This window comes from Buteo buteo, chromosome 22, assembly GCF_964188355.1.
Source record: "Buteo buteo chromosome 22, bButBut1.hap1.1, whole genome shotgun sequence".
Taxonomy (NCBI): Eukaryota; Metazoa; Chordata; class Aves; order Accipitriformes; family Accipitridae; genus Buteo; species Buteo buteo.
Genome location: NC_134192.1, coordinates 6,104,646 through 6,116,389, shown reverse-complemented (window position 1 = coordinate 6,116,389; position 11,744 = coordinate 6,104,646).

Genomic DNA, 11,744 nt, shown 5'->3' with positions numbered 1-11,744 from the left:
ACAGATAGGGGTTTGATATTCAAAATTATTTCCTGCCAATGTGATCAGTTTGTAGGAATAAAGAAAATTCCTCTCTGAACAGCATTGCAAAGGTGTTGAAGGAACTGACCCAAAATACAATTCCTTTTCCAAAACATGTACATTAGTATCTGTATAAATATGAAGCAATGGAGATTTGTCTCCCCAATTTATGTAGGCTGCAACCCAATTCTGAAAAAAGTTAAGAGGTTTTGATAATTCCAAAGCCAGCCGCTTTGAAAAACAAAGGATGGGAAGATGAAAAGAAGGACGAGGAACCAGAAAGGTGATAGCATTTTCAAATCTAGCATCAAAATGGCTGCTTACATGAATGACAAGAGTACTGACTTTGTATCTTCCTTTCTAGACCTTAGGTATTTATTTCCTTCTATTCTACAGATTTCTAAAGATACAAATTTAAGATGAAGAAGTTCATCTAGCTCTTCAAAATGAAACCGCCTTTCAGCAATACTCTGGAAATCTACATCTGCCTCTCCCTAAAGAAAGCACAGCTGTAAAGATCTTGAGGTAAATATAGAGTCCTTTAGGAAGTCATAGAATCATTTAGGTTGAAAAAGACCTTTAAGCTCATTGAGTCCAACTGTCAACCATGCCCACTAAACCAAGTCCTGAAGTGCCTTGTCTACGCACTTTTTGAATACTTCCAGGGATGGCGACACCACCACTTCTCTGGGCAGCTTGTTCCAATGCCTGACAACCCTTTCAGTAAAGAAGGTCCATTTTATCTTCCTTAGATTAAATGCATCCTATATAGCAGAAGGAAGGTCTTGAACTGCTGGCTATACATTACTTCCTTAGGAAGGACAGAAGTAACAAACCAGATGAGTTTCTCATGAATCTTGAAGCCATTAAACAAATTTCACCATGAACTGACTCTAAAAATAATTATTTTAAGTCAGAACAGTCCTCTCTTAAAAGTTTGTGTCAAATATCTGTGACTTAGTGCTGGTAGGTGGAATAATTCTTCAGCAGCATAGATCAGTCATGAACTATTCTGAGCCTAGAGCAAAGAGTAAATTTTCTTTCCCAGGAGACACGGTTGTTTTAGTTTCTTCTCTCTCAGGGTAGACTTTAACATTTGCTTTTCATTAACACAAAAATTAGATACCATGGCTTGAACACGGAAATAGTTCAAAACCAAAAAAAGAAAAATGAAGTTGATATGTTAGTCACAGAAACATAAACCAAGATAGCCGACTAGTCTAGATTCCAGGCTTTAAGATACTACCATAGTCAAGTAAATACTGCCCTGCTATTAGCTGACAAAGATCACACATTATTATTAATGCTTCTGCTTGGAATGCCGTGGAATTGCCTATTGCAGTCATTAAACATATAGTAGTCGTAAAAGGATGGTAGCCTCAAGGGAGGACATAAAAAGATAACTATTTGAGGTGGACATTCAATCCTACCTTTGTCTCTTCAGGCACTGCTGACATAAATGAACCAAAGTTGATAAACTCAATAGTGGAAAATTGTTGCTAGATATCAAGTGGTGTATCTGGTATATATGCTAATTTCAGACGCCCATGGGATGCTCCCTGGTGAGTTGGGGTTAGGGAAACCAAAAAGGTCTGCTTAGAGTACCGTGCAGATACTATATATTAGTCCATGAGAAAGATACATAGGAAGGTGTGAAACTTCAGGTATATTATACGCATGTGCCAACAGAACTAGGAGCACATTCCAGTGCGACATGAGAACTGTTAAATACTAAGAGCATTTCTTTTAGATGAGCTACCCCAGTAGAAGGAACAGATACAGATATAGGTTTTTCCAAGAACCAGATAAAGATTTTTATAACTGGCAACAAGGACCCTTAGGCACATCAAACCTAAAAGTACCGAATACCAGAAGTGCATTGAGCAAAAAAAAAAAATCTGACCCTCAGATTTCTCAACTAAGTATGTTAAACTGGCTTCGAAGAAAGTGATAGGTAAAATTTTGCTAGATAGGCTGGTGCCAAATGGAATTTTCTTGAGTGAAAATACATGTAGGTTTATATAGTATTGCAGCTCCCTGCACTAAAGATTTTCTCTAAGTAGCAAAGGATAGCATCTATAGTGCAGAGTTGCAATACTAGTCAATGCAGTACTGATGCTAAGGACTTGCTTGACGCCTTTTGGCTAGCTCAAGTTGGGAAGAGCCTCCTGAGTGATTCATTGTCGTCTTTAACTGGTAACTGAGTTATGCTGAAGTGTTGGTTTTAAATTATTCTCGTGCCTCCTGTGGGAATAGAGATCATTGCCTGCATTGCAACAATCTCTGTCGAGCCCTGAGACACAGCTGCTGGTCTCACTGCTGAATAGCATCTTTTCAACCCACCTGGGGTAGGATATCACCACACTTACCAGGGTTCTGTCAGCCTGTGCTTCCAAGAATGATGCTGAAACTTTCTCTTTTTGCCTCTTATTCTTTGAATCAGATCAAGTCCTCAAAAACTTCTCTGAAATTTTGGGGAATTTTCTTAGTTTACGAGACTGCTTCCTGGACAACTGTAAGATAGGATAAGATACTTTGCTAAATAATTGAAGTGGTTCTTTGGTGTGCCATTTATGGAAATTACTCCTTCATACCGTTAACAGGCTTCAAAACACAGAGGCAGGAAATCAGCGAGATCCCAGTGCTGACTATGCTTTCTAACATAGTTTGTTTGAAATACAAGGGTTGACTTGTTTGTTTTGGTCTTTTCGACAGACTAAGAGAAAACTATTTCAAAAAGGAGATGAAATATTTACAGTAAGTCCCTTAATACTGCTAGGAAACTACCCAAATACAAAGGGCATTGAAATCCCAGCTGTCTGCCAGAAAGTGACAGAAGGGACTGAGTGGCACTAGTAACATTGCCCTGCCCCTTATGGAACAGGCAAAAAAATTATAAGGACATTCAGACTCCAGAAGGACACTGTTGAGGAAGTTCTTGTTGTGTACATCAACATGGGATCCCAACCGTAGTCCAAAAGGTTCAATTATTTTAAAAATCCAGTTATTTATACTTGATAAAGCTCATGAGACTGATCCATCAGAGTTGTCCACAGTGGTTTTGGAATGTTGCCATTTTTTAAAATGATACCGTACATCAGTCTGATGTAGGTGCATATGAGGTGTGGATGTAAAACATGATCAAAACATAACAACAGAAGTCTAGCTGTACCCAATGCATATTCACTTTGACAAGGCACAGGTCATTGCACGAAGAGAAATGTAAAGGAGAATCAGGATCTTTTTTTATAGTTATGAGTATATTATGTCATTATATATTTTTCTAGTTATGTTCCTACTGAACAGAATATTGATACATTCCACTAAAATGGAACTTGCCCTTAGTCTGGGAATATTCAAATATGTAAAAGATTTGGAAGGAGAAAATGAGTTATGAAACACCAGTCAGAAGTTTTTACTTTCTGGACCAAAACAAGGGTCTAGAAAGTTGGGAAAGTTGCTCTTCTATTTCCTCCTCACTGAGAAGAGCTGAATTTCATGAAGCTACACTTAATACACATAGACACAGAAAATGGTGTACGAAATTGCTCTCCCATATTATTACCAGCTCCCAGCAAGAACAGGTTTTGCCCCAGACTTCTACCAGAAACTGTACATCTGTAGTAGAGCTAAGAGACAAGTAAGTCATTGCAATTTCTGATGGGATATCACTTTTCAGAAATTGTACCCCCAGAACCAAGAAGATCACTAAAGAGGAGTTGATATTTTTGAAAAAGAAATGAAAACTGATGTATTTTGGTAGTCATCTTGGTGAAAAATGTACCAGAAATAGATTTGTTTACAGAACAGTTTCTACCATGCAAAAGACTGAGGAAAGCACTGCTGCCTTGTGCCATGCTTACAAACTATGAAAAAATAATAGAAACTCATGATATTGACTCTCTGTCCAAGGCTTTCCATCATTGCATGATGCCCGTCTCCTTTGCTCACTTTTTAAATTTTCAAAGAAAAGACTTTCATAGTTTTTAAAGTGTCATCTCTCACATTCAGAAAGAAATCCTGTAAATAACTGCAAATCTTCTTTCAAAGTTTACCTCTAAACTAGCTTGCTTCAGGATGTCTACCAAAAACCTGGCGATAGTGAGGCTGTTCATGTGCTATGACCGCTGCCTAGCACGTTGACCAAAACTGCAAACTTGTTTCCTGATAATTTCCCATCTATCTGGATGAATCGAGTATTCTAAACTTGTGGCGCCAAAAAATTACGCACCTTTTCCACAGATATGGCTCCCTCGTTAATATGCAGTAGAGAGAACAGGAGAGTGTTGCAATTTTAATGGCTGGAGAGGGGTGTTACTTATTTTCCCATCACATGAACACAAGGTGGTGCTAATGCTCCTATCACCGGTACTGATTCTCCACTTCCCCAGTAAGCTTTACTTGGGTGATGGTAGCTGAAGTGTAGCTGGTGTACCAGGTATTTAATTTTCCTTAAATTAATTATAAGAAATAATATCCATTAAGAGAAAACATTTCGTTTAAAATTAAACTCTTGGGGCTTTTTTGATAAACTGAAAAAAACCATCCATTTCCAATTGACATAGAGAAATATTTTCTTCATTGTTTTGGTTTGAACCCCAGAACCCAAACAAACAGACCAGTTGTATTCCCAGCTTCCATTCAAGACCCGAATAAAAATGACTTCTAGGTCAAGAAAGAAAAGGAAAAAAAACCTTAAGAGCATCCATATTTTTTCAGTTCTTAAGAAAGAATTAAAAAAAAACAAAACCAAGCAACACATGAAATGAACTTGTGAAATATATAAATAAGTATACTCCCAGGTAATTGAAAAGAGCTGGAGATGTGAAAAGATCAGTTTAAATGCTTTCCTGCTCTTAGGGGGAAGTCTTTTGGTACTGCAGAAAGGTGCATCTAAACTAGAAGATTTAAAAAACCCTTTACTAAGAAAGATGACTATTAAAAATCATTGTTGAAAAATATTCAATGAAAATGTTTATTCCTAAAAATGAATACATGCTAAAAGAGGTTTGAATCTATCAGCTTGCCCATTAGAGTGGAACTAAGGTAAAGCACTTTTGAAGAGAGATTAAACTTCCAAATAGCAGGGATTGTTTCTTTCCTAAATAAAATAATAGTAAGATGTTTCATTGCATTGAAAGCTGACACTGAAGAAGATAAGGAAGATAAAAAACAAAGGCATGTTTCATAGAGTATTTTGGATCCACTGTTTCATCAACCTCATGGTTAGCCTACAGTGTAATTTGTTGCATAGAAAGGAAATCATAATAAGGATCTTTTTTCAAATATAGTTTATAAAGACATAAAGGCCCTTCTTCTGTATTTCTCTTCAGGTTCATCTGATAATTACATAATTATTGTGAGAGAAATTCTGACTCTCAGTGCAGTGCAATATTTTTTGAGGCATTTGAAAGTGAACATACTTTATGATCATCTACCCAACCTGCTTTTCCCTTTTCCTGTTCCCTTTTATTACATAACATTCCCCTATGTTCCTGCTGCTTTTCTTTTTTCTTATATTTTTGCTGATCTCTGTTGCTTGTGTATTTACTTTTCCCTTAGGAAAATATACAAAACCAAGACCTAAATATCTTAATCTCTTCAGCTTAATTAGACATGAAAGTAACTCTGGCCTCATTAAGAAATGTCCTAAAGCAACAGGTAAAATGGAATCAGATGAGTTTGAAATCTCATCCAGAGATCAGCTTGTCAGACAGTCCTAGTTGTTAAAGAAGCCTGGGATATAGCTACTGTAGAGAAGAGAAAAACTAAATGCTTAGTATAAATCTCAGTGGAAGAGGTGACTAATTAGAGATAATTATACACAGATTTCTTGCATTAAAAGTGCTTTAAAACATAAACATTCACATTTTACTTAGGCTCCCAAGTGCTTCCTAGGAGGCAAGCTTGCAAGAACTGCCTTTTAAACGATGTCAAGCGCTTTTAAACCAAATGATTTTTAAGAGGCATCTCACTGAAAATTGTGATGCCTTGAATTTTCTTTTCACCTTCAGTTTAGTAAGAAACTGCAATAAATTTTATGGCCTAAGTTAGTATCTTAATTGCCCTATAACAAAGGTAATCAAGAGTCATGCAGTACTGATTTGCTACTGTTCACTAGCAATTTCAAAACCTGTACCCGAAATTCACTTGATAGGAAGACACTGAACTGTCTTCAGAACTGAGGTCAAAACTGTCAAAACACTGATAAGGGACATCAGAAAGGATGCTGTGCTAAAAATATATCATCTATGAGATTAAAAAAAAAAGCAAAAAAACCCCAAAAACCAAAATGCCCAGCAAAACTTAGGACACAATCTATAAGCAAATTTCTGGAATATTTATGGAAAACTCTGAAAGTCAGCGTATAAAGTTTTCTTAGATATCTTCATCCCTCAGTACTACTTACACTGGAGCAAACAGAGAATTTCAGATTTTTACAATGCAATTTTTCTTTCAGTTTTATATTTTTTTATCAAAATCAATCACATGACTCCCACAAAATCTTCAGGTCAATAATATACATACATATAGGTCAATATATAGTTAATGTACTTTTTTTGAGATAGCAAGACAGTGCAATTCAAAGCACAAACGTTTTTGAGGTTTTGCACAGTTATCATGCAGGTGTTCAGGAAAACCTGTACATACTTATTTATTCAAGATTCATTGAGAAGAAGTGCCAGTTTTTCATCTTTTAAAATATTGTCAATTCATACAGTTTGTTTTGGAAAAACAGGAACACACAGCATCTGTCCATTCATCCATGTAGTTTCCCGTCAGATTCTTTATCTTATTATTGCACATTCATGTCAGAACATTTCATGTCTTTATGAACAACCTGATCAGTAGGCAAGAGTGCACACTCAGCCAGTTTGTGGATAATACCAAGTTGCGGTGAGTGGTCCATGCACAGACCAGGGCTCACAAGAACCTTATGAAGTTCAATAAAGGATAAGACAAAGTCCTATATGCAAATGCAGTAGTGTCATGCACCTGTACAGGGCCAAGGCAAAGAAAGCAGCAAGCACCCGAGGATCCTGATGAACAAATTGAACAAGAATTAGCAAAGTGTCCTTGCAGCAAAGGACAACAGCAGGTAGAGGGAAGTCATCCTGTGCCTCTTTGCAGTACGTCCGAGACCATATCTGACATGCGGTTTTGAGCTCCCCAGTACAAGACAGACATCGTCTCTCTGGAGTGAGTTCAGCAAGATGGGACAGGACAAAAGGCAACAGACACACTGGAACATGAGAAATTCCAACTAGATATTAGGAGAAATATTTTCACCATGGGGTCATCAAATACTCAAACAGGTTGCCTGGAGAGGTTAGGGGTTCTCCATCTTTGGGAATATTCAAACTTGAAAGGTGCAGGCTCCAAGTGGGGGTTACACCAAAAATTTCTTGAGATCCCTTCCAACTCAAGTTATTTCATGATTCTATGATCGATCACTTTTTTCATTACACCAAAACAAAACAAGGTAAAAATACTTGCATATAAAACCTTCCCAATCACTGTATTTATAACAAACTATTCTGGTCAACTTTAAAACAAACCAAAACCTTTAAATTGATTCAACCTGTTCTTCCAATGAGATGACAGTCCTGAATAGCCACAGAAAATGCAAAAATTTTTCAGCACTTCACTTGCAAAGGTGTGGAGCTTATATCATCACTACCCTTCCAGTGAATTACCATCTTCTAGTTAGGGTCATTGCTATCAGCATATATTGAAAGAGATCAGCCATTCTGAGTAGGTGTAGAATTAAAATATGTAACTGGTCATAACAGTAATGAACGTTTAATCACTGTGAAAAGTTTTGAAAGGAGCAGTTCCTTAAGTATACAAATCTCAGTTTTTATAATTAGAGTTGGTACTTTGGTACTAGCCATGTCAGTATTTTGTAGCTAATAATAGCATATGTACAAGGTTAACATTCTCACTATTTATCTTATTTTCACTTGCTTACCATCAGAACACACTGGCAGTGATGATGGGGGTAGAGAGTCAACTAAAGCAAAGAGAGTGGACACCCACAGTCATAGAAAACACACTGCAATGAAAATAAATACTGCAGGGAGCTATATGAATGTCAGGAAAAAGCAATGAATTTGCAAGATCTGTCATGCCAGTAAAAAGTGAAATAAGAATATTGTGGCCACATTTGTTCTATAACTGTTTTTCAAGAAGAAAAGAATCTTTTTTTGAGGCAGTCTTCAAGACAGAATGGAATTGGACAGCTATTATTTATGAGACAGACAATATTAATCTGTAATTGGAAGGTGTCTGAGTCTTATAGTGTTACAGCATATAGACAATTACAGAAATATTCTGATAATTATTAATGCAGTTTGGGCATATCAGGTGCAGAAGACTGGCTCCCCCATTCCTTAGTACATTTTTAACTAAAAGTAATGTGATGAAAGCGTTAGTATTCAGGGCTGCTAGTTCTTCTCTGCTAATTTACATTTATATTCTTAATGTCTAGATTGAGCCTAGGGAAATTTAAAACTCTATTTCATTAATGCTAACTTCTACAGAAATCCCAATATGCACAGAAGTTCCTAGATTGCAAGGCTAGTTAGATGAGAATACAGAAGCTAAACATAATTGCTGGGTGGTTACGATAGTTAAATATGTACTGTCAGTTTTGAGTTCTGAAATCCCTATAGACATAAACCCACTCTTTTAAAAGTTAAAAATATGAAGTAACAGAGTAATGGATTAAAATACCTTTAGAGCAAGTGTTTTGAGTTTCAACTCTTGTTTACAGGTATGTTTTAAACTGTTACAGCATAACAACATTGTGTTTGGCTTTTTCAGGAGAAGTTTCTGTGAAGAGTTAGATAATTTAATCTCTCTTTTTTTTTGGCTTTTGAATGGATGGCAAATTACAAATACATGTGCAGCCATTTTAACAGTCCAGATTGGGTCGTGTTCTGGCAGGCTTTTGTGAAGTGCTGCAGTTTTACAATGCTAATGCAATATTAATGTGCACTCATTTACTGGCTGTCATCAGCTCTGTGCAGAAGGTTCTGATGCAACTTCTTCTTTAAAAATAACCCATTTAGAGATTTGGATGCAGAAATCTTGGTCATCTGCAGAAATCCCTGCACATATATATGTTTATATACACACACACACGCATCTCAGTACCTGAGGTTTGTCTAAACTGGCTATGTAACTTTTTGCCTGCAAAGCTGAACACCACCTGTTTTATACCAATCAAAGTAAGGAATAGAAAACAGAGGAAGGGTATACCGAATCTACACATTTGATTGAGCAATAATGGCTCAGGATGAATAAGACTTGCTAATTTTGTTATACAGTTATTTTAGTGCCTTAGGTCCGCCTGCAATTTCTGCCAGGCATGTTACTCCAGAACTTAAGTTCTGACCTGCCTGAACCCTATGGAACCTTCATAATGCATATCCATTCAAAAATAAATAAAGCATGTTTGCTTTAAGTGATCAGAAAGTTCTGCTTTGGTCTAGTTAGTATCCATCTTGCACAGGTAAGACTGCACCAGTACGAGACTGTAGAGAGTCAGACCCAGAATAAATAAATTAAAAGTGATTATAAAATATGCATGGGGCATTTATGTAAAACCATATTTTCTGCAAGGTAATCTCTTATGGAATTTATAGTACAGTATATCACCAAAGAGAGAAACTGGAGAAAAGGTTAATAGCTGGACTAATTATAAATCCAGATATATATAATTCAGCCCCCTAAACAGCATCATGCCCTTGCGGTTTAAGTAAGAAGTTATAAGGGAAATACTCTTTTAGAACCTATTGGTCTTTTCTGTAATATTTATGAGTATACTAGCATTTAATTCATTATTTATAGGTTTCTGACATGCATCTCATTTGTTTGATATATAATTTTTATCAGTAGTACTTTGTAGACAAGCAAATACTTCAAGAAAGCAGAATATAACGCAAATCTGCAGTAGCCTTCGGGAAAATGTATTAAGTGTGTAAACCTGACTAAATAATGTCTGGAGATATGGGACAGTATGTTAAACTTACAATTTTGCTATAGCCGAGGTAAATTTTAATGTTTGTGTTATTCATCCTAACTGCAAAATCTTTAATTTTAATTTTCACTACACAGCAATGGATAAGAAACACAATCATTCTCATAAGAATGAGAACTAAAATACCTTAGAGTTCCTCATGTTCCTTTAACCTAAGGCTTCTTTATGTTGTTTGTATATTGGATGGGAAGAGGAGAATCAGTTTGAAACAATCTAGTGTAACATTTGGTATAAAAACTAATGACTGGCTGAAAGGTCTGTTTATAAGTAAGTGAATTATGTGCAGTTTAGCTGTTGACAAACTGATAAGCACACAGATATATGTATATAATAGGAAGCTGTAATGTAGTATAAAATTATTACTACACATCTTGTGGTCTACAAATGGAATGTACATACAGTAAAGCAGCCCCAATAGCTTTAAATTGTAGATTGTGGCATGATTGGACCTTAAGCCTGTATACTATTTAAAAGAGACTAATATCTGTCTGTGGAAATGCATAGGAAGGGTTTCTGGTGTGAGAATAAATCAGATATGTCAATTTAACCAGAAAAATATAGAAATACTACGAGTCATGAGTAGAAATAATAATGAGATATAGGCCCGGTTGAAAGATAAATGGAAAAGTGCAGTAATACTCCCTGAAACTGTGCTTTGCAATGCAACATAGCTAAACAGTATGTATCTGACCAAATTCTTACAGCTGAAGATGATATTTCATCATTTAAATGCATTATTCTTTTCCCCTCTTTCACAGACCTTGCATTACTGTAACTGCCACAAAAAAGTTATCACAAACAGGTGATCAATTTTTTTTAAGACCTCATCAGAGATAATTATCCTTTTGCTAGGTAACCCATCAAATGCACAAAGAGCTTCTGTCCCACGAACTCCCAGTGGTCATGGAGAACAAAGAATTACAGGCATTTTTTTATTCTCAAAACTAGTAAAAGTGACAACTAGTCAAGCCTCTCGGTAACTGCACCTAAATGCAATGGCTTTCAACCTTTTTGGAGCAAGATTCATTGCTGACATTCTTCCTGCATCCTATTCTCTTAGTCCTTGCTAGAGATAAAAGGCAGGAGGACCAGAACTCTTTGGGTTGCAAGCTGCAAGGGTCAAAGGAGTTATTGCAGTGAGTTGTGCTGGAATCAATCTTGGCAAAACAGAAATAGAAAAAAAGTCTGACCTGCCCTGCAGCTACTGCTTTCTTCCTGACTGATAATGTGGGAATAATGCAAAAATAAGTAAAGCCACATATGTCACTGTTTGGGAATCACTAACCTAGGTAACAAGCACCAAGTTAGGTCTCTGCCAATTAAGTTCTACTCCCAGTTCGGCAACTAGACCGTATTCCAGATCTCATTTTTTCATCTGTTAGAACAATACTGACCTTTACAAAGAACTTTAGTCTCCATTAATGAAAAGTACATCATGAGAGTGAGAAAAGGCCCTATTGCTAGTGTATGGAAAAACAGAGGATAAAAAGGTAATAATTATAATTTTACAGATTTAGAAAATAACATTTTTGATGTTTAGCCATATGAAGATATGTATATAATGTTTACTGGGCAGATTCTTTTGAACCAATATACTATTCTTTTTAAAAGCAATTGACAGCAATCTGTTTTCAATAAATTTAAATTTTTACTTTCAAATGCAACTGGAAAAAAAAAA